Genomic DNA, 25,155 nt, shown 5'->3' on the forward strand with positions numbered 1-25,155 from the left:
AAAATGCATGAACACTGCATAAGATCAGCTCCCAGAACACACCTGAAAATAAGACTTAATCTAAAGCACTTGTTTTAAAATAAAAAAGGAAGCTAATCACTGGACCTGTGCGTAAGGAAACGAGTTGGATGTGCTAACGGGAAAGCTATGAGGTGAGTGGCTTAGGTGCAAAAACGTAACCTCGGAACACAAGAGAAAATTGTGGATAAAATCATTTATTCCTAAGACATTAAAGAAAAGCATCGATACACTCACCGTTATAATCTACTCCTAAAATCATTGATGTGAATCATTCATACCACTGCTGTTGCCTGATCGCAATAACTCGTAAAGCGGTACACGTTTCGCAGTCCACCCGCGTGCCCACGTGGTTTGTGGAGACGCACTTCGTAGGTATCGTGTCCAAGTTGCAACAATATCACATCACACAATCATGAGCGGTTAAAGTTCTTTAAAACAAGCATGAGACCGGACAGTTAGTGATGACGGTAGCCCAACAAAACTTTAATGTTCAACCACGTGGTCGGCTCCCCACGGACGAAAGATACATTATACGAGAAGGCAAAGCTATTAATATTTAGAAAAATGAAAGCTTATACAGTCACAGCTGAAGGCAAACAGACATTCATACAGAAGCGAGTCCTCACTTCTTATCGTCACCTTTGTGTGGCGCTCTTCCGGTGGATCCAAGTCTGCTGTAGAAATTTACTAAGTGAAACATCTGCCAAAGTTTTGCATTCCTTGCTGCGACAAGGAAAAGCAATGTTTCAGAGTTGAAAAGCGAGACCAAAAGCTAACAGCTCTCCCCTCGCCAAGTAACAACGCGCCACGCGGTCAGTCTAACACACCCTTCTTCGACTGGAGCACAGCTGTGGACGCTTCCCGTACCGGCGGCAGACTGCCCTCCCGCTTCTTCTCCAGCCTCTTCCACGCTCCGCGTGGCCCGGAAAACACAAAGATGCCATTTCCGCCACCAACCTAACGCAGGTGGATTTCTCACAAGTAGCGAAAACCTCTTTGCCTACTTGACCACTACGCGAGTTGGCTATTCTGTACCAGTGCTGCTTAATCTGTACGACTATCGCAGACTTTCTGTAGCAGACTACGCCACCGTCTAGCAACGTGACACACAACCACATTCATTCAATCACGCCACTATGAGAGTAAAGAGAAAACAGAAACAAGGAAAAGAAAGAGAAATGGTAATGAAAACTACCGGACTAATGAAAGGTGGCTACAGGACCCTTTCAACGTGCATTTTTGTGGTCAAAACACTCAGTAATCGATTCTTCAATTTCCTGAGAATCTCTCAATAAACTTCAGAGTTGATCGTTTGAGCATGACAGAGGACCCCCTTTAGAATCTCAGAGGACTAACTATGACTTTACCAATAGAAGGTAATGTTTTAAGCCTCGACTTCGAATGAGGCGTTACGTGGTACCACTTCATGCAGTGCCATATTTCATCGAATGTGAATACGTTTGACAAGAAGTCACCTCCATCAGCCTTGTAACAAGCAGGCAGCTCGGCGCTGATGTTTCTTCTTTCCTCTTCATGATCTGTCAGGCTTTGAGGACGTTGGTGCCTCCATGTATGTGTTGCAAGAGCAAGCCATTACTGCTTACTTTCCCCTGGGCAGCAGGTCAGGTGTTGACGTGTGAAAGCAAAACGTTTAGTCTGTACAGACAGGCCTTTTCCACTTAGTGGTGCAGTTACAACTATGCAGAAAACATCAGGCCACTTCTCTGTGGATGAAGAGCCACGACATACCGCTACCACGGCAACAGACGCCGTGGCCAGGGGAACACCATGTGAACACACCAGCTGCTACCATGACGACGGCGTCCTCGCTACACAGACTAGAGGGCGCCTGATATACGCTGTGTAATCCATGGCAACGACGTCCTCAGCACAAGGAGTAGAGGGCGTTGTAGTCCTTCCACATTACCCGTTTTAGTAAATTGACTCAAATGTTTCCTATGTATATGAGCGACTAGATATATTATAATACAAGACGACACCAGTTTTTGTATGCCACAAATTGTTTTACTTTATACTATGGCACATAATTTAATACACTTTTACGAATTTTACGAGTTGACTACTTAACATTTGTTATTATTTTAAGAATTAACACTATAATTGTAACTCTTTTTAAATGGAATGGCTCCGTTTTGTATTATTTACTGTCACTTAAATTTATGTTAAATCATGGTGACTAGTAATTACATACAATACACTGTATTAAATGCCGCTGATCGCCGCTGGGGGCGTTGCCGTCTATTCACGTGACCTCAGCACGCTGTTTAAGGCCATACGAAGGGTTAGTCTCGCATAGTTTCCTGCCGTTATGTAGTCAGGAGTGACACCACCAGCAGTCGACCAATAGGTAACATATTTCAGATTTACGTAATTTTAGCTGTTGTACAGGGTGTTTCAAAAAGGTACGGCCAAACTTTCAGGAAACATTCCTCACACACAAAGAAAGAAAATATGTTATGTGGACGTGTGTCCGGAAACGCTTGCTTTCCACTTCTCTTCAAGTCACATTAATCATGGAATGTAAACACACAGCAACAGAACGTACCAGCGTGACTTCAAACACTTTGTTACAGGAAATGTTCAAAATGTCCTCCGTTAGCGAGGGTACATGCATCCACCCTCCGTCGCATGGAATCCCTGATGCGCTGATGCAGCCCTGGAGAATGGCGTATTGTATCACAGCCGTCCACAATACGAGCACGAAGAGTCTCTACATTTGGTACCGGGGTTGCGTAGACAAGAGCTTTCAAATGCCCCCATAAATGAAAGTCAAGAGGGTTGAGGTCAGGAGAGCGTGGAGGCCATGGAATTGGTCCGCCTCTACCAATCCATCGGTCGCCGAATCTGTTGTTGAGAGGCTTACGAACGCTTCGACTGAAATGTGCAGGAGCTCCATCGTGCATGAACCACATGTTGTGTCGTACTTATAAAGGCACATGTTCTAGCAGCACAGGTAAAGTATCCCGTATGAAATCATGATAACGTGCTCCATTGAGCGTGGGTGGAAGAACATGGGGCCCAATCAAGACATCACCAACAATGCCTGCCCAAACGTTCACAGAAAATCTGTGTCGATGACGTGATTGCACAATTGCGTGCAGATTCTCGTCAGCCCACACATGTTGATTGTGAAAATTTACAATTTGATCACGTTGGAATGATCCCTCATCCGTAAAGAGAACATTTGCACTGAAATGAGGATTGACACATTGTTGGATGAACCATTCGCAGAAGTGTACCCGTGGAGGCCAATCAGCTGCTGATAGTGCCTGCACACGCTGTACATGGTACGGAAACAACTGGTTCTCCCGTAGCACTCTCCATACAGTGACGTGGTCAACGTTACCTGGTACAGCAGCAACTTCTCTGACGCTGACATTAGGGTTATCGTCAACTGCACGAAGAATTGCCTCGTCCATTGCAGGTGTCATCGTCGTTCTAGGTCTTCCCCAGTCGCGAGTCATAGGCTGGAATGTTCCGTGCTCCCTAAGACGCCGATCAATTGCTTCGATCGTCTTCCTATCGGGACACCTTCGTTCTGGAAATCTGTCTCGATACAAACGTACCGCGCCACGGCTATTGCCTCGTGCTAATCCATACATCAAATGGGCATCTGCCAACTCCGCATTTGTAAACATTGCACTGACTGCAAAACCACGCTCGTGATAAACACTAAGCTGTTGATGCTAAGTACTGATGTGCTTGATGCTAGTACTGTAGAGCAATGAGTCGCATGTCAACACAAGCACCGAAGTCAACATTACCTTGCTTCAATTGGGCCAACTGGCGGTCAATCGAGGAAGTACAGTACATACTGACGAAACTAAAATGAGGTGTAACATGGAAATTGAGTGTTTCCGGACACATGTCCACATAACATCTTTTCTTTATTTGTGTGTGAGGAATCTTTCCTGAAAGTTTGGCCGTACCTTTTTGTAACACCCTGTATAATAGAGTCTTTCTGACGGATATCTATAATTTCACAGTGTAAACGCCCAGAAGATGACACCTACTTTGGGTTGAAACCGGTTGCCGGTATAATAATAATATGAATAATAAATGCGATTAAGACTGTTTTTGAATAATTGATTAATCATACTAATCGCTGCTTCTTCTCCACAACCATGTTGTCCAAAAAGTAAAATTTGTGGCGTGTTCGATGCAGAGAAAAAAAAAACCAAGACACTGATTGTGTACGTACTAGGGAACCACATTTAAAAATATCTGCACTTTTACCCCTTACATCCTGTACATATAGTTACTACAATGTCAGGGTAGCGGGCATACAGTGAGGGTACTCGCACTGATAGGGGCGATTGGGAAAGGAGGCGGTTAAGGTTGGGGTGTAGAATCTTCGTCGACTTAGACGCAGGTGGACGAACAGTATTATTATACAGTATACTAACCAAAAAATAATTAAAAAATGTATACAAATAACGAAACTGTAACGAAAAATGTGTCAGGCCTAAAATACAGGGAGCGAAGGGCTATTTACAATCTGTACAGAAACAAGATGGCAGTTATGAGTCGAGGGGCATGAAAGGGGAGCAGTGGTTGGGGAGGGAGTGAGACAGGGTTGTAGCCTATCCCCGATGTTATTCAATCTGTATATTGAGCAAGCAGTGAAGGAAACAAAAGAAAAATTCGGAGTAGGAATTAAAATCCATGAAGAAGAAATAAAAACTTTGAGGTTCGCCGATGATATTGTGATTCTATCAGAGACCGAAAAGGACCTGGAAGAGCAACTGAAAGGAATGGACAGTGTCTTGAAAGGAGGGTATAAGACGAACATCAACAAAAGCAAAACGAGGATAATGGAATGCAGTGGAATTAAATCAGGTGATGCTGCGGGAATTAGATTAGGAAATGAGACACTTAAAGCAGTAATGGAGTTTTGATATTTGGGGAGCAAAATAACTAATGATGGTCGAAGTAGAGAGGATATAAAATGTAGACTGCCAATGGCATGGAAAGCGTTTCTGAAGAAGAGAAATTTGTTAACATCGTGAAAAGATTTTAGTGTCAGGAAGTCGTTTCTGAAAGTATTTGTATGGAGTGTAGCCATGTATGGGAGTGAAATGTGGACGATAAACAGTTTAGACAAGAAGGGATTAGAAGCTTTCGAAATATGGTGCTACAGAAGAATGCTGAAGATTAGATGGGTAGATCACATAACTAATGAGGAGGTATTCAATAGAATTGGAGAGAAGAGAAATTTCTGGCGCATCTCGACTAGAAGAAGGGATCGGTTGGTAGGGTATATTCTAAGGCATCAAGAGACCACCAATTTAGCATTGGAGGGCAGCGTGGAGGGTAAAAATCGTAGAGGGAGACCAAGAGATGAATACACCAAGCAGATTCAGAAGGATGTAGGTTGCATTAAGTACTGGGAGATGAAGAAGCTTGCACAGGATAGAGTAGCATGGAGAGCTGCATCAAACCAGTCTCAGGACTGAAGACCACAACAACAACGAAAAAGACGATGTTTAACAAACATTATGTTTAAGAGCAGAGAAGTAGAAGGGTATTCATGGAAAACATTCTTAACTCGGATATTCTAAGATATTTTGGGCTAATTCTGAGACAATTCTTTGAAGACTGTGGACAATACTCTCTCGTTTCTTTCCTCGATTTAGAGCTACCATCGCGAGGTAACTTGACACAGCTCTCACCATGCACTGATTAACTGTTTTGCGGAAACATCTGAGATACTCGCGTTCTAGTAGAGGAGTGAGCTCGGCGGAAAGCGACTCTGCGCTATCGGCAGAAAGGCATCGGCTCCCCTGGAATTCCTCGCCGGCCGCGCCGTTTCCGTAAGAATTATGCCGGCTGGGAGCGCGGCGACCTCGCCCGGACAATGGCAGACGGGCAGGCGGTGCGCGGCTGTTTTATTGCGGCGGGTTCCGTGGCGCGTGGGAAGCCTGGCCGAGCCACTGCCGGCCGTCTATCGCCGACTGCCGCCCACCGCCGCCGCGGTAACTCAGGGCCGCACCTGCCACCAGACACCTACTGTGTCGGCTGCTGCGCTCTGCGCTGCCGGCCGGTGAAAGTCGCTGCTACGTCAGACACGAAAACTGTACGAATACGCTGATCAGTCGTAACTTTATGACCACTGAGCTAGCGTTGATATACACTACTGGCCATTAAAATTGGTACACCAAGAAGAAATGCAGACGATAAACGGGTATTCATTTGATAAATATATAATACTAGAACTGACATGTCATTACATTTTCACGCAATTTGGGTGCATAGATCCTGAAAAATCAGTACCCAGAACAACCACCTCTGGCCGTAATAACGGCCTTGATACGCCTGAGCATTGAGTCAAACAGAGCTTGGTTGGCGTGTACAGGTAGAGCTGGACGTGCAGCTTCATCACGATACCACAGTTCATCAAGATTAGTGACTCGCGTATTGTGACGAGCCAGTTGCTCGGCCACCATTGACCAGACGTTTTCAATTGGTGAGAGATCTGGAGAATGTGCTGGCCTGGGCAGCAGTCGAACATTTTTTGTATCCAGAAAGGCCCGTACAGGACCTGCAACACGCGGTCGTGCATTATCCTGCTGAAATGTAGGGTTTAGTAGGGATCGAATGACACACTACACTATTCAAAGTGCCGTCAATGCGAGCAAGAGGCGACCGAGACGTGTAACCAATGACACCCCATACCATCACGCCGGGTGATACGCCAGTATGGTGATGACGAATACACGATTGCAGTGTGCGTTCACCGCGATGTCGGCAAACACGGATGCGACCATCATGATGCTGTAAACAGAACCTGGATTCATCCGAAAAAAGGACGTTTTGCCATTCGTGCACCCAGGTTCGTCGTTGAGTACACCATCGCAGGCGGTCCTGTCTGTGATGCAGCGTCAAGGGTAACCGCAGCCACGGTCTCCGAGCTGATAGTCCATGCTGCTGCAAACGTCGTCGAGCTGTTCGTGCAGATAGTTGTTGTCTTGCAGACGTCCCCATGTGTTGACTCAGGGATCGAGGCGTGGCTGATCGATCCGTTACAGCCATGCGGATAAAATGCCTCTCATCTCGACTGCTAGTGATACGAGGCCGTTGGGATCCAGCACGGCGTTCCGTATTACCCTCCTGAACCCATCGATTCCATATTCTGCATACAGTCATTAGATCTCGACCAACGTGAGCAGCAGTGTCGCGATACCATAAGCCGCAATCACGATGGGCTACAATCCGACTTTTATCAAAGTCGGAAACGTGATGGTACGCATTTCTGCTCCTTAGACGAGGCATCACAACAACGTTTCACCAGGCAACGTCGGTCAACTGCTGTTTGTACATGAGAAATCGGTTGGAAACTTTCCTCATGTCAGCACGTTGTAGGTGTCGCCACCGGTGCCAACCTTGTGTGAATTTTCTGAAAAGCTAATCATTTACATTTCACAGCATCTTCTTCCTGTCGGTTAAATTTCGCATCTGTAGCACGTCATCTTTGTGGTGTAGCAATTTTTATGGCCAGTGGTGTAAATTTTTCCAGGCGATAGCAGCGTCTGCTGGCAGGGAATGACTGCTAGTCAGACACAGGCACGGCCCGTGTAGTATCAGTGACTGTGCTATCCGTGTGTAGAATGGGGAAGGTGTGCGTGCTATCTGCACACAGCATTTAGGAAACTGCACGACTTTTCAGGTGTTCGAGGCGTGCTCTAGTGAGTCTCTTGAACACGTGGCAAAATGAAGGTGAAACTACGTCCAGACGTCTTGGAGGGGTGGGTGGCCACCCCTCGTTAAAAAGGACTCACGTCGTAGGCTTGGCAGACAGGTAAAGCAGGAGAGGCGGCTAACTGTGGCGGAACTAACATGAGACATTAATGGTGGGCAGAGTACGAGCATGTCTGAACACAAAGCGCACTGAACACTCCTAACGAAGGGCTTCCGTAGGTGCCGACCCATACACGTGCCAATGTTAACACAACAACATCGTCAACCACGACTGAAGTGGGCCCGTGAACATCGGCAACGGACGTTGGGAGCAGGCAGCGTGAAGCGGCCACGCGGTTTGAGGCGCCTTGTCACGGATTGAGCGGCTCCTCCCGCAGGAGTTTCGAGTCCTCCCTCGGGCAAGGGCGTGTGTGTTGTTCTTAACATAAGTTAGTTTAAGTTAGTATCAATAGTGTGTAAGTCTAGGGACCAACGACCTCAGCAGTTTGGTCCCTTAGGAATTCACAAACACGCGTTGGCGCAGTTGCTGTTCGTTACATGGTCTGAATGAATCCAGGTACCACCTTCATCACGCAGACAGGAGGGCGCGAATCCCTCGTCTTGTAGGAGAACAGCTCCTTGACACCTATACTCGTGCAAGGCACTATGTCGGACAAGGACCACGCACACCGCTTCATGACGACCATGTTTCACGACGGCAGTGGCATTTTTCAACTAGATAATGCGCCATGTCACAAGGCCAGGAGTGTGATGGAGGGGTTCGAGGAACACAGTGGCGAGTTCCAAATCATGTACTGGCCCCACGACTCAGCAGATCTGAACCCGATCGAACACATCTGGGATCTGATTGAACGCGTCGTCAGAGCTCATTGCCCCCCTCCCCGGAATTTACGGGAATTACGTGACTTGTGTGTGCAGACATGGCACCAACTCCAGTGACCTTCCAATGCCCCCTTGGTCCCATGAAACGACTCACCGCCGCTGTTAACAGTGTCAAAGTTAGACATACCGGCTATTACATAGGTGATCATAATATTCTGGCAGGTCAGTGTACAGTTGTAAGTGAAACATGTTTACTGTGTGGGATCCGCCTATTATATGAACAGTTGTCCTTCTTAATTCCCAAACATGTTTCAGTATGTACGGTCTGTGATGTAAGAGCATGGTCAGTTTTACTTAGTTGTTTCACAGTCCAGTAGAGGGAACCTTTGTCTTTCATGTAATGTCCATAAAGCGTTAGTTTATTTTGAATTCTTGACTAAGGTACGCAAGAAGAGACATGAGTACAGCTTACACTTCGCGTATTGAGGCTGAGTTACTATGTAGCCACCCCAAAGGTACGAAAATCAGCCGTGCGATGGCGTCCAAACATTTGTACAACGGCGGTTAACACTCTATGAATTAATTAAAAAAGTGGATGACTTTGAAAAACGTAGCTCAGTCATCAAGGCGACTCCAAAAGTGGAAAATCATCATTCTTAATGTTTTCTCCGGAAACCCATTCTTAAAAATGCGACAATTGGAAGTAAAATTCACTTTGAAACAGCTGTTAACGCAGTTTCAACGAATTTGGAGGTCTCTTCCAAATGAATTCACGGAAAACTTGATTTCAAGCATGCCCCGGAGATGCTAAGCAATTATCGATGCTGAAAGTGAGTGGACATGTTATTAATTGTAATTGCAGTTTTCTTTTGTTCATATTGATGTACCGGGTGACCAAAAAGTCAGTATAAATTTGAAAACTTAATAAACCACGGAATAATATAGATAGAGAGGTAAATATTTACACACATGCTTAGAATGACCTAGGGGTTTATTAGAAAAAAAAAACAAGTATTGCTAGACGCGTGAAAGATCTCTTGCGCGCGTCGTTTGGTGATGATCGTGTGCTCAGCCGCCACTTTCGTCGTGCTTGGCCTCCCAGGTCCCCAGACCTCAGTCCGTGCGATTATTGGCTTTGGGGTTACCTGAAGTCGCAAGTGTATCGTGGTCGACCGACATCTCTAGGGATGCCGAAAGACAACATCCGACGCCAGTGCCTCACCATAACTCCGGACATGCTTTACAGTGCTGTTCACAACATTATTCCTCGACTACAGCTATTGTTGAGGAATGATGGTGGACATATTGAGCATTTCCTGTAAAGAACATCATCTTTGCTTTGTCTTACTTTGTTATGCTAATTATTGCTATTCTGATCAGATGAAGCGCCAACTGTCGGACATTTTTTGAACGTTTGTATTTTTTGGGTGTAATAAAACCCCATGTCATTCCAAGCAGGTGTGTCAATTTGTACCTCTCTATCTACATTATTCCTTGATTTATTCAGTTTTCAAATTTATACTGACTTTTTGATTATCCAGTATATACACGTTTTAGTTTGTTGCCAAATACGTTTTTGTACTGCGTAACCGGATCACGATTTTACGGACTGTACAAACAACTTACGTGAAAGGAGACAACCACTGATATTTCGACAAGTCAGCACGCTGTCATTTTCAAGCCACAAACACGGGATGAGTCCTTGATGATGTTAAAAAATTTCAGGGATGATGTCTCAGTCTGAGGCAGTCGAACCTAATCCACAAACGATTGAGTCGAAAATTATAAATGAAAACCGTTCTGATACCTCTGACAGTAGAATACATGTAGCGGTACGGTTGTTGCTAAGATTCCAGGCTAGGCAAGTTTCAGAGGTGTTAGTCAGGACCAAAACAAGAGAAAACTTTCTAGTAAACACTGACTCTAATTCATACCTCAACAGCTATGAACAATTGTTTATCTTCGATATTGTGGAACAAATATCTTCTACTGCAAGCTCTTTGGTTTCCAAATTTTTAGAGGAGGTAGCAAGGACCAAACAGGAAAAAAGTGTCAAATATGGGATCTAAAATGCATACCTTAAGAGTTAGAGGCACTTGTTCGGTAGAAGAGATGTGTTTCACAAAAGCGAAGCTGAACAAGGATGTATTTCAGAGACCACGTCTACTGTTTCTTCCTTGTTACGGTCCATGCCAGCACCTATCATGCTAGCAACCCAACTGAAGTGACTGTTGGTGACATTATTGTGAAGTGGCAACCACAACTATGTACAAGGTATACAGCACAGGGATCTTCAACCCCTGACGAGAGTGGTTGTAAAAAATCGCATATAATTAGCGTATAGAATCACTAGTGAGTTAAAATAGTGCTAGTAGCAGTCGAGCTGCGTTTAGGGACTTAAATAGAATGGGTAGCATGGTCGAGCAACTCCTCATAAGACATACATTTCTGTAATGCTAAGTGACTGGTGTAAAGAGCGACGGTGGACGAGTGGAAACAAGTAATTTGGAGTGAGAATCACACTATACCCTGTGGCAATCCAATGGAAGAGTTTTGGTTTGGTGAATTCATGGAGAACATTACCTGTCATGTTGTGTAGTGCCAACACTGCCCTACGCAGCAGGTGGTGTCACGGTATGGAATAGTTTTCCGAGCTTACTGCACGTAGAAAACGCTGAATACGAAAGGATATGATCAAATTTTAAAACATTGTGTACTGAGAGCTGTAAAGGAATAGTTCGGAGACAATGACTGTATTAGCATAACAGTGTACCATGTCATAAACAGTGTCAATGAGGCAATGCGTTACGGAGAATAACTTTGCAGAAAAGGACTGTCCTGCCCAGAGTGCCGACGTGAACCCAATGGAACACCTTTAGGACGAGGATGAATGTCGACTTCGGTCCAGATCCCGGCGTTCGACATCCATTTCTCTTTATGAAGTAGCAATAAACGAATTTACAACCATTCGTCAAGTAATGCTAAAATTCATGCATTCCATGCATCAAACGCCAGCAGCTTTCCCGCAGTGGTGACACCGGTTCCCGTCAGATCACTGGAGTTAAGCGCTGTCGGGCTGGGCTAGCACTTGGATGGGTGACCTTCCAGTCTGCTGAGCGCTGTTGGCAAGCTGGGTGCACCTAGCCCTTGTGAGGCAATCTGAGGAGCTACTTGATTCAGATTAACCGGCTCCGGTTTTGTAAACTGACACGCGGCCGGGAGAGCGGTGGGCTGACCGCATGCCCCTCCATATCCGCATCCAGTGACGCCTGTGGGCTGCGGATGGCACGGTGGTCGGTCGGTACCGTTGGCCCTTCCAAGGCCTTTTCGGACGGAGTTAAGTTATCGCTTAAAGAGAACAGATGTCCATTTCGGTAGATGGAATAATGGTGACGACCGTGGCGTCAAAGGATACTGCCTGAAACGCACACCAGACTTGAATCCTGACCCTGGTACAAATTTTCATTCGTCCTTTCAGTCAGCATATATGTATTACAGATGTTAGAGACTTGAAAAGCTCTCTTCAAACAAACAGTTCAACTTGAAATAAATATTTTAACTTATTTGTATGAATTATTGCCGAAATGTCATAATAATTTTTGGTTCCAAAATATTGTCCATAGTGCGTTTTTTGCATCAAATGCTCAGTCAGTATTTAATCTATATAATATCAGGTGTACATATCTATGGTATTACATAGAATATACAACTTCCAACAATAAGACAAACAAACAAATATTGAATTTCATGTAATGTTCAGACATGTGACACTCCAAGTAATATATCAATACACATAAACATAACAAACATACATAAATACAAACGATTTCAGATGAGAATAGTTCGAGGTTCTGCCGAGGCCTTCTCACTTGGAATAGGTTGAAATAGGCTATCATCAACCAAGAAGCTGCTTAGACTATGTTACACATCCAAATATAGTATATTACTTCGCTCTACATATTATAACTTATTTTCACCACACTTATTACATTAATTTTTTTATTTGACATATGTATTACATACATTATATACTCATCAACTAGGCAGAAACAAATCATGTACAACGACTTTAACAACTGTTAAACATTCAATTCTCCGTAACCTTAGAGAAATTCTTATATATTTTGTTCTCTATATTGTTTTAAAAATAAAACTGTGTACCAATAAGATTTTAATAATAAGAAGTGTTTGCTGTTAGATTTAGAAGCATCCGACCTACTTTGCATTTCAAGGCGGTGGGTTACTCTGCATAACTTTGCCTGGTTTCGATTCTTGAGGAAGAATGGGGAGTCATTGTCCCACAGGTATTCAGACACACCACTGAAAGTCTACCCTGCACAGGCTAGACCGTAACAGAGATGACAGGTAGAAACTTCCCATATTAATGCCCACTAACAGGTTTCCAGATACTTTTGATAGGGTAGTGTATGAAGTCGACACTGTTGTTTTGCCTCGTGACAGGGAAAATTAGCATGGACATTTACAACATCTAAGTTGAAAAAAATTGTTCAAATGGCTCTGAGCACTATGCGACTCAACTGCTGAGGTCATAAGTCCCCTAGAACTTAGAACTACTTAAACCTAACCAACCTAAGGACATCACTCACATCCAAGCCCGAGGCAGGATTCGAACCTGCGACCGCAGCGGTCGCGCGTCTAAGTTGAATCCAATCGAATATTCGCTTCATTGTAGAGATAGAAAAAGGATGGCTTCCTTCCGTTTCTTGTTGTGCAGGTCAGAAGGAAGGAAAACCTTTCTTTGTTGTTTGTGGGCATCTAATTTCTCGGATTTGTATTTTTAGGCTGATAGTTGTCACTATCTGGTTTAATCTCGAGGGGTACATCGTACCACCATTCAATAGGAACTACATCATCTAACACTTTGAAAGCTTGTCAGCTTAGATAGCCCACCCCGACGTCACGCTTCGTCAAAACGGTTCTAGTGAAAGCCAGATCAGTCACATGGTGCGATATCAGCCAACAATGAATCGGGTGAGTGATAAAACTAACAAGACTCTCTTAAGACTACGGCATACTGTGCTTTGAGCGTGTAGAATTTCCAAAGGGAGTAGCAGCGTATTGCGGAAACTCGCTGTGAAGTGTGTTTTTCGACCACTAGCGAAGATTAGGGTTCATTTAGGAAAGGATGACCTTGGTTTGTGTAAAGCGTGTGTCTACCATAGCCCTTACAGTTGTGGCGTGTCTTACATAGGTCACATCATCCGTGGAGGACCCGCTATAGAGCACAAGCTCACACACGATTACAACTGAGTTAATCTGCTATTGCAGAACATTGTCTTGGTTCTCTTGGTTGTCTTGGTTCAGGTCGTCGTATGGAATATAATAGAAAAGTGCACTTAGACTAGTGTTAATAAGGACGTAGCTGAGATTAAATTAGCAAATCGCCTTATAAATGAAGACGGAGGTTTTAGCTTAGTTTCTGCTTGATAACCTGCTCTCTCCTTTGCCAAACAGCAGAGGGACAAAGTTAGCTCTGCTCCTTCAGCCGTTGCTGAGTAATATTCATTATCGATAACTTATAACGTTTGGTTATTTTTGGTTGTCTGTTGGCGCTAGTTGTTTATGTTGTGCGTGTTGTCTTTCTGCGCATGCTGCATTATGGTTCGGCGTAGCCCCGCCTATCGAGGGTTTAAATTTCCTTGCACAGTTTAAATTTCCTTGCACAGCGCACTCCGGTTGTATTTATGATTTAAAAGCGACGGGATGTACACCTGTTAAAATATAACCGCTCGTGAAAGATGTCACCTGTCGGCGTTTCCGTATTTGGTCTGAATATTTTACACGCTGGAAGAAACTGAAGTTTCATATGTTTCAACTTCGTGTTCATTATCCGTTGAACAGAATACTTTCTTCCTGATATCCAGCCTCGACATCGCAAATGTCTGTCAGCTGAACCCCATCTGCGATATGTGCAGATGTCATCTTAAAAAAATTAAAGCAGAATAATTATTCCCACCGTAATTTCTTATTTTCATTCTTGAGAAATGCTTCATCATGTGGAACAGAAATTTCAATTTGAAATATCCATTCGCAGCTGTGTCCGAAACGAGGAACATTTTACCAAATGGATTTTCAAGGACGGAATCTGTCTACCAACAGACGACACTGTAGTGCTTGTGTAGTTCAAAGTACGATAGAATGTTGCTTCGGACATGTACGTTGAATCGTATTTCTGAACACAGGCACTCAAATACCATACTTATCCGCGAACACCCGACAAGCGACTTTCCATTAAAATGTCCCTGTACGGGAATATATAAAATATAAAAATGCAGTAAATGAAGCAGGCAAAAGGGAATACAAAATCTCAAAAATGAGATCGACAGCAAGTGCAAAATGGCTAAGCAGGGATGGCTAGAGGACAAATGTAAGGATGTAGAGGCTAATCTCACTAAGGGTAAGATAGATACTGCCTACAGGAAAATTAAAGAGACCTTTGGAGAAAAGAGAGCCACTTGTACGAACATCAAGAGCTCAGATGGAAACGCAGTTCTAAGCAAAGAAGAGAAAGCAGAAAGGTGGAAGGAGTATAAAGAGGGTCTATACAAGGGCGATGTACTTTGTAATGCCGGAAATGCATATCCTCCTATTTCCATCTATTGTACTATTATTTTTTTTTCCTTGTTTTGTTACCTCAAGGTATGACATTTCTGTCTCTTTATATATTGTAATTGCTTTACTGTTTGGATATATATATATATATTTATGCACTTATGTCGATGTTTAATTGGTTTGTTTCGTAAATATTATTTGTATTTTTACGCTGGGTCTTGCCTAGGGAAAACTGCTATCGAACGATTACATCGATGGGTCGTGTGAAGAATCAAAGTGTGTAGGATCTTTGGTAGTGTTAACTCTGCCGCGTGGAGCGCGGGCAGAGCAGTGAGAGTCTGGCGGGAGTAGCGAGTGGAGCAGGTGTTGTGTGACGCTCCCGCGAGTTGCCGCGCTTTCGGGGTTTGGCAGCATGTAATTGCGCTCGACTCGCGATGATAGTTTCTGACATGGTGTCGCGGACGGGAAGCATTAGCTGGCGCACATCAAGAGCCCGTTTCGCCTGGTGACCGTGTCGAGAAGAAGGCGCGCCAACATCCAGCTTCTGCAACAGCGACGGCCGACAATGAGTGACTGTCGCCACCTCCTCGACCGACGGCTTCAAACCTTCAATCAACCAACAAGGAAGACTAAAAGCACGTAAAGTTTCAGAACTGTATGGCAGACCTCAGCTTCTCAAATTATTCCATTTGCCTCGCAAAATTACAGCAACTTAGCATGAACCTTTGTTGCTCATTGTCCCAATTTCATTGCCAAGCAGGGTCCCTTCCTTTTCCGAAATGAACCCGAGTGTCGTTGAAATTCAAACGCCAGCATTAAAATAATATAATTAGATTTCACTGCTTTAATTTCAAAGTTCAGCTGGCTACAATATTTAGATTGCACAAGCACAAATTAAGAGTGCGAGTTTTGTTACCGTATTTTAGTTACCTGTGACTGCAACTCAGCTTGGTACGTACTAAATTTTACTATTGTTAATTGTTCAGAATCATTTAATTCAAGTTCAAAGTTAAATCTCTTATTTCTAAATTGCGTAGATTCAAGTAGCTTTAGAAATGATTGTTGAGGTAGTCCAAGACTAACTGTATTTCGACGTGCTTCAGAAAGAAAGCTCACTATTAACTTCAGTCACTAAATTAACTTTCGATTTTCCGGTTTCATTAATTCTTTTACTAAATTAAGTGTAGCGAAATTTATTACTTCTGACAAACTTTCAGTTTTCACACTACACGTGTCAACCTTCAGTTGCCACGCTTCTAGTGCTAATTATATGTGTAATAACCTTTCTTTTTCAGTTATTATAGTAATTGTCCATAGGACTGGCGACCGTAATTTCCCCCAAATCTCAAATATCTAATTACCGCTAGTTGATTGTTAACGTAACGGCCGCACATTTACTTTCTTCATTAACTTTACCCCTTTTCAAAATTAATTTCCACCAGTTTCATTTGCATTTTTCCTTTCATTTAGATGTAACCCTTTCCTCCCTCTTTACCGATAGATTAACTTCGGTGACGATTGCTTTTCCCAAATTTCCATTAGGTACACGCGGTTTAATTTTTCACTGTCATTAAGGTCGATAAGTGAGGGGGAGGTTACACGTGGCGACCTGGTGACAGGACAATCTTCAGATTTGAGGTTGTTCTGGACACGAATTTTGCATTGTGCAAATCTCGTAACAAAGTACTGGTTACGAAATGGTCGATACGTCGGCGAGAATATTAGTGTGAGGAATCCTAATTAGATTTGAGATTTGGCATTTATATTGAAAAATATTAAAATGAGTGAAGGCAACAATTGCCAAAATTTGGTAGACTTGGATACGGAACAATCGGTCGAACAGTGGGAAATGCGCACCACGGTACCCATTGTTCAGGGGCAGGCGGCTAGCATGAAAGACGCGACCGCCGAAACGAAACAAAGAGCAGAAATGGAATTCCAAACTTTAGAAATTGTTTCGGAATCGGAAGTGAAAATCGAATCTGAATCCCTTGATGAAGAATACGGGGGGACAATTAAAGAGGAAGCCGCTGCGGAAGTAAAACCGGTAGTTTCCGGGAATTTAACTGATTTATTGAATGTTTTGATTAACGAAATCAAGAGTCAATCGGCCAAGCAAGAAGATCAGGCTGCCAAACAAGAAGCTCAGGCTGCCAAGCAAGAAGCTCAGTCTGAAAAATTTGAACGGATGCTAGACAATCAGAACAAAGCTATTAACGTTGTTATCAACAATGTTGGAGTTGTTAACACAAAAGTTGATAAAATCAAAGAAGATATTGTTGTAATTAATACCGAAATCGGTAATCTTAAACAGGAAATGATAGGCGTTCAGGCGGAAATTGCGAGCATAAATACTCGTTTTTATTCCGAAATTAGCAGAATCGAGAAAAGTGTAGGAGAATCATTTGCTCCGATCATCGAGAAAAAGGTGACGGAACAAATTCAATTAGTGAAAAAAGAGGATCAAAAGAAGGTGGAAACTTTAAAGGCTTTAGTATCCGAAGTAGATACCAAAGTGACGAAGCAGGCTAATACCTGCGAAGAAAAAAAAAGGGAAGTAGAAACGCTTGCGACAACCACTTGCCAAGTAATTACGAGAGTGTCGGAATTAGAAAAGAAACTTGACGAAAAACAGAGCTATGTGCCAATCTATGCACATAGTTCGGAATTGTTGACGAAAGAGGAGCGGTTCAACCCCTTGAAAAAAGGCGGTATACACGCGACGGATTTCATTAAGAATTGTGAAAGAGTTTTACCCAGATCATGGACTAATGAGAGAAAAATTAATGCGGTTATTGATGTGTTGGCTGGTGATGCCAAGCGTTGGGGCCTAAACCTCAACATTACGAACCTGACTTTTGACGAGTTTAAAAATTTGTTTCTGGCTGAATACTGGTCAGAGCAAAAACAGCAAAGTGTCTGGCGCGAATTTGTCGTATCGAGGCCTTTCGATGCGAATTCGCGTGGCTCGATGAAGGAGTTTTGTGAGGGCTGGATCCGCAAGTTGGAATATTTGCGTGATCGCCGCACGGAATCCGAAATAGTCTGGGAACTCTACAAAAAGCTTCCAGATGATACAAAACGCTACGTAGGAAGCAATTACAGGACAATAAATGATTTCCTGGAAAGAGTGGAGGACGAGGACAATTGGCGCAATAATCGCGACAGTGGTAGAGGCCGTGGTAACAACAATGGGTATCACAACTACGATAACCATGGGAATAATGCATACCGCAACCATGGCAGCAATAACAATAATGGTTCGGACCGTAATAACAATCGGTACAATGCAAATAATAACAGGAATAACGGAAACCAGTATCATACTAGCGTGATACGGGCTTCACAGAATAGTAATAACGCCAGAGGGTGTGATCAGCCGCCTCAGCAGCATCCGGGGAGCGTATCTGCTGGGACGAGACAGGGAAACCATTAGCCGCGCCGGTGAGGGGCCGACCGGGCGTGGAGAAATTTTGGCGGCCCAATAACAGAAGAAAACCGAGGTGTCGTCGTTATGGAAATTCCGTATGGAATAATCAACGGCGGGAGAGTGTGCCAGTATTAGGAGAAAGGAGTGCGCCCACAAGTAGTAGATCAGCTGTAGACACGGCAGTAGAAAATACATTCACTGTCAGTGAGAACAATTTAAGTAGTGTTCCGGAAATCGACTACAAAGTGGCAGCTGTAATACCCACAGCGGAACCGGAGATTGAGTTTAAGAATGATTCGCAAGTGTTGAAAGAAGATCAGATGTCGGATAAAACGTCCGTCATCGAGCGAGGGGATGCAGAGAGGGATGAGGTCTGGTTAAGGCAGTTCGGTCGCTTATACGACGAACTAAGAGATTATAGGGGCCTGTACGGGAGAAGCATTTATGGAGAGCGCGGGCAGGATTTGCCGCGTCTCGTCCCGCAGGAAGATAGTGATTGTGAAGTGATGGAAAGTTCTGGCCCTAACCGGCAGACTTTACTAGAAATAGTTGATGTTAATGGGGAGCACGAGCAAGATGCGTCGTGTTTCGTCCCGCAGGAGTTGAATGTTGAAGTAGTAACGGAAAGTTCTGGCCCTAACCGGCAGACTTTACCGAAAGTTGTAGTGGTAGAAGTAGCCGACCCATCCGACGCGAACATCCAGTTTAAACATTGCGAGAGTATTAAGGAGAAAGATTACGAAAATTTTAGTGATAGCCGGACACGATTGGTAGAAAAGCACGTAGATTACAGCGTGTATGAGGTTAGAGCTGACATTATACGGTCAGAAGATAACAGTGTGGGTTGCGCAGATCTAGAGGAAGTAATTGCAGATACTACTGGGCACATGTCTCCAGGTAAATTGGCAGATGAGATCAATCTGATTAAAGAGGAATCAACGAAGGTGACAATTAGTGAATTGATAGCAAAGCAACACTCACTAGTTGACGAGTTACAGGAAAAGGTTTCGGTATTGGAGGCGAAGCTAGAGACTAAGCCTCAGGACAAACGTGTTGAAATTAAAACTGTAAGTGAACAGAGGCTGAAAAAGCCGCCAGATAAACCGGATTTAGGATCTAAGCCGGATGGTTTTTTCTGGAATGACCTGGATATAGACGAGGATTTACTGTGGGAAAATAAAGAAACAATCGAGGACAAGTGTAGACAGATAGTAGTGTCTGTTAATATGCACGATCTACAACTAAACGTGTTGATTGACACCGGTGCAGAATTGAGTGCTGTGTCTGGCAAAATATTTGAGTTACTGAAAGACAGACCTGGCATCGTAGTTATGCCAGTAACAGGAGTGAAAATTATCGGCGCTACTGGGAAGGCCAGTAAACCGGTCACAAAACAGATTTTTGTCAACTTCGAGATATGTGGGGCACGATTTGAACAAGAGTTTGTCGTCGTGCCAGACTTAACTACGAAAGTAATTATCGGGTTAGATTGGCTATTAAAGTACCGTGCAGTGATTAACTGCGAAAGCAAAACTTTGACATGTACGTCACAAGATAAAACAATAGTAGTTAGTTTTGACGAGGCAGGAGACGGTGTGCATAGGCAATACCAGCCTATACACATTGTTAACTGGCCGGATGACATTGACGTAGGAATGAGTTTGAACTGCCGTAACATGAGGAATTTCGGCATTGACAAAAGTGTAGAAAGTGAATTGGAAGAGATAATCAAATTCCCTCCACGGATTGACATTAGTATTGGTGTGAAAAAAGATCGTTTGCGAGAAGTAATGAAGCTTAAAGCCGATGCTCGCATACGTCGTCATGACGCTAAAGCGCGTTTTGCTAAGTTTGAGATCGGAGACTTAGTACTTGTAAAAGCTCATGAGAAATCGAGCGAGATAGACAATGAAATCTCTAAATTTAAGTTTGTTTATAATGGACCATATAAAGTCATTGGTATACCTCACACAAATGCTTATTGCTTAGAGTATCCAAGCTCTGGAAAGCTATTAGGTATACGAAACATAGTAGACCTGAAATTGTACCAACCAAGGATTGATTAGTACCACAGATAGGGTAATTTGTACAGTATGTAGGTATAGAGTGTAAGATTTAAGGATGTGCCATGTGGCGATACTTTTGCCTGACCTAGAGGTCATTAAAGAAGTTGTAATTAATAAGTAATTAATTTTGATTAATCAATTTAATTTTAATCAATTTAATCATGATCTAATCAACTGAAAAATCCAAGCTGCTAGTTTAAGTTTTCAGCTGAGTCACAGTAGATTAAGCAATGTAAATATGATTTTGTAACTAGCTGTGAGATCCCATGAATATGTGTTTTACTAGTCATTGCCGATGTACTTAGACGCTGTTTTAAGTTTCAGGCTTGTACATGTGTGATGATGGACAGTGTTGAGTTATCCACTGTGATAGTGTTTATGGACTCCTTGAGATTACTCGGGAGTGAGTTTTTCCGAAAGAATTCAGTGAAACGGACGTTCTGGAAATGCCGTTACACAGGCGAGTGAGATCAAGCGTGCCGCACAGGCGGGCGCAACAATACTGGCGAGGCGGTGCCGCTGTCGGCTCGTGTGCCGCTGTCGGCATTCTTTGTACTTGCGAGTACGGAAGGCGGAATTGTTTTTCTTCCTGGACAGCTGAAAGAATTCTACTGTCAATATTTATGTTTTTTTCGATCTGATGTGTGTTATTTTCTTGTTTAGCGTTTAATGGACTCCCATGACGAGAATATTAATTATGAAAGGGTTATGTAAAAATGTGTATTCTATGTAATTAATTATTAATTTGCGTATTTTGATCTACCTGTTTTTATGACCATGTACTCTGATTAATTTTGTAAATAGTATTCCATTTCTTGATACTGTTAGGAATTTTGACGATTTTGGAATAGCTAAACCATTTTCTATATCTTCTATGAATTTTAATATGTTGTCAACCTGTTTTATTTTGTGCAAGATGACAGAGTGGAATAAGATTAGGAGTGTCTCCACTCAATTATTATGGTCTAAAAATTGATTTATGGTTAATTAGACGAATGCTAAATTTTGTTGATGTTTGAGCATATGCATTTCCGCTGTTTCTTTTTTGGGACATTTTCTGACTCTGTTTACGTTACACGAACATCCTCAGACAATGTGGGGCACGTGTAATGCCGGAAATGCATATCCTCCTATTTCCATCTATTGTACTATTATTTTTTTTCCTTGTTTTGTTACCTCAAGGTATGACATTTCTGTCTCTTTAAATATTGTAATTGCTTTACTGTTTGGATATATATATATATTTATGCACTTATGTCGATGTTTAATTGGTTTGTTTCGTAAATATTATTTGTATTTTTACGCTGGGTCTTGCCTAGGGAAAACTGCTATCGAACGATTACATCGATGGGTCGTGTGAAGAATCAACGTGTGTAGGATCTCTGGTAGTGTTAACTCTGCCGCGTGGAGCGCGGGCAGAGCAGTGAGAGTCTGGCGGGAGTAGCGAGTGGAGCAGGTGTGTTGTGTGACGCTCCCGCGAGTTGCCGCGCTTTCGGGGTTTGGCAGCATGTAATTGCGCTCGACTCGCGATGATAGTTTCTGACATGGTGTCGCGGACGGGAAGCATTAGCTGGCGCACATCAAGAGCCCGTTTCGCCTGGTGACCGTGTCGAGAAGAAGGCGCGCCAACATCCAGCTTCTGCAACAGCGACGGCCGACAATGAGTGACTGTCGCCACCTCCTCGACCGACGGCTTCAAACCTTCAATCAACCAACAAGGAAGACTAAAAGCACGTAAAGTTTCAGAACTGTATGGCAGACCTCAGCTTCTCAAATTATTCCATTTGCCTCGCAAAATTACAGCAACTTAGCATGAACCTTTGTTGCTCATTGTCCCAATTTCATTGCCAAGCAGGGTCCCTTCCTTTTCCGAAATGAACCCGAGTGTCGTTGAAATTCAAACGCCAGCATTAAAATAATATAATTAGATTTCACTGCTTTAATTTCAAAGTTCAGCTGGCTACAATATTTAGATTGCACAAGCACAAATTAAGAGTGCGAGTTTTGTTACCGTATTTTAGTTACCTGTGACTGCAACTCAGCTTGGTACGTACTAAATTTTACTATTGTTAATTGTTCAGAATCATTTAATTCAAGTTCAAAGTTAAATCTCTTATTTCTAAATTGCGTAGATTCAAGTAGCTTTAGAAATGATTGTTGAGGTAGTCCAAGACTAACTGTATTTCGACGTGCTTCAGAAAGAAAGCTCACTATTAACTTCAGTCACTAAATTAACTTTCGATTTTCCGGTTTCATTAATTCTTTTACTAAATTAAGTGTAGCGAAATTTATTACTTCTGACAAACTTTCAGTTTTCACACTACACGTGTCAACCTTCAGTTGCCACGCTTCTAGTGCTAATTATATGTGTAATAACCTTTCTTTTTCAGTTATTATAGTAATTGTCCATAGGACTGGCGACCGTAATTTCCCCCAAATCTCAAATATCTAATTACCGCTAGTTGATTGTTAACGTAACGGCCGCACATTTACTTTCTTCATTAACTTTACCCCTTTTCAAAATTAATTTCCACCAGTTTCATTTGCATTTTTCCTTTCATTTAGATGTAACCCTTTCCTCCCTCTTTACCGATAGATTAACTTCGGTGACGATTGCTTTTCCCAAATTTCCATTAGGTACACGCGGTTTAATTTTTCACTGTAATTAAGGTCGATAAGTGAGGGGGAGGTTACAACTTGACGACAATATTATGGAATCGGAAGAGGGGAAGAGGATGTAGATGAAGATGAAATGGGAGAAACGATACCGCGTGAAGAGTTTGACAGAGCACTGAAAGACCTGAGTCGAAAGAAGGCGCCGGGAGTAGACAACATTCCATTAGAACTATTGACGGCCTTGGGACAGCCAGTCCTGATAAAACTCTACCATCTGGTGAGCAAGATGTATGAGACAGGCGAAATACCCTCAGACTTCAAGAAGAATATAATAATTCCAATCCCAGAGAAAGCAGGTGTTGACAGATGTGAAAATTTCCGAACTATCAGTTTAATAAGTCACAGCTGCAAAATACTAACGCGAATTCCTTACAGACGAATGGAAAAACTAGTAGAAGCCGACCTCGGGGAAGATCAGTTTGGATTCCGTAGAAATGTTGGAACTCGTGAGGCAATACTGACCTTGCGACTTATCTTAGAAGAAAGATTAAGGAAAGGCAAACCTACGTTCCTAGTATTTGTAGACTTGGAGAAAGCTTTTCACAATGTTGACTGGAATACTCTTTTTCAAATTCTAAAGGCGGCAGGGGTAAAATACTGGGAGCGAAAGGCTATTTACAATTTTTACAGAAACCAGATGGCAGTTGTAAGAATCGAGGGGCATGAAAGGGAAGCAGTGGTTGGGAAGGGAGTGAGACAGGGTTGTAGCCTCTCCCCGATGTTATTCAATCTCTATATTGAGCAAGTAGTAAAGGAAACAAAAGAAACGAAAGAAAATTTCGGATAGGTATTAAAATCCATGGAGAAGAAATAAAAACATTGAGGTTCGCCGATGACGTTGTAATTCTGTCAGAGACAGCAAAGGACTTGGTAGAGCAGTTGAACGGAATGCATAGTGTCTTGAAAGGAGGGCATAAGATGAACATCAACAAAAGCAAAACGAGGATAATGGAATGCAGTGGAATTAAATCAGGTGATGCTGAGGGAATTAGATTAGGAAATAAGACACTTAAAGTAGTAAAGGAGGTTTGCTATTTGGGGAGCAAAATAACTGATGATGGTCGAAGTAGAGAGGATATAAAATGGCAAGGAAAGCGTTTCTGAAGAAGAGAAATTTGTTAACATCGAGTATAGATTTAAGTGTCAGGAAGTCGTTTCTGAAAGTATTTGTATGGAGTGTAGCCATGTATGGAAGTGAAACATGGACGATAAATAGTTTGGACAAGAAGAGAATAGAAGCTTTCGGAATGTGGTACTACAGAGGAATGCTGAAGATTAGATGGGTAGATCACACAAATAATGAGGAGGTATTGAATAGAATTGGGGAGAAGAGGAGTTTGTGGCACAACTTGACTAGAAGAAGGGATCGGTTGGTAGGACATGTCCTGAGGCATCAACGGATCACAAATTTAGCATTGGAGGGCAGTGTGGAGGGTAAAAATCGTAGAGGGAGACCAAGAGATCAATACACTAAGCAGATTTAGAAGGATGTAGGTTGCAGTAGGTACTGGGAGATAAAGCAGCTTGTACAGGATAGAGTAGCATGGAGAGCTGTATCAAACCAGTCTCAGGACTGAAGACCACAACAGCATCGGGAATATACATAATGTATGTATGAGAGCAGTTTGTTGACATGTGGTTGACGCCATATGGAAGGTTTGGTATGGCCGTAGTCGTGCTCAGATAGCCCAATTGTAAGGTAACCGATTGGCGATAAGAAGGAAACCCAGGCTCGGGTCCGGGTCGAAAACAGTTTTTCGTTGTCGTCATTCCGTTATACAACTGGTGGTTGATCATATTCGCAACTGCGGACACATTCCATATAACAGAAAATAACCTCGGATTTGC

The sequence above is a fragment of the Schistocerca piceifrons genome, chromosome 2 (assembly GCF_021461385.2).
Source record: "Schistocerca piceifrons isolate TAMUIC-IGC-003096 chromosome 2, iqSchPice1.1, whole genome shotgun sequence".
Taxonomy (NCBI): domain Eukaryota; kingdom Metazoa; phylum Arthropoda; class Insecta; order Orthoptera; family Acrididae; genus Schistocerca; species Schistocerca piceifrons.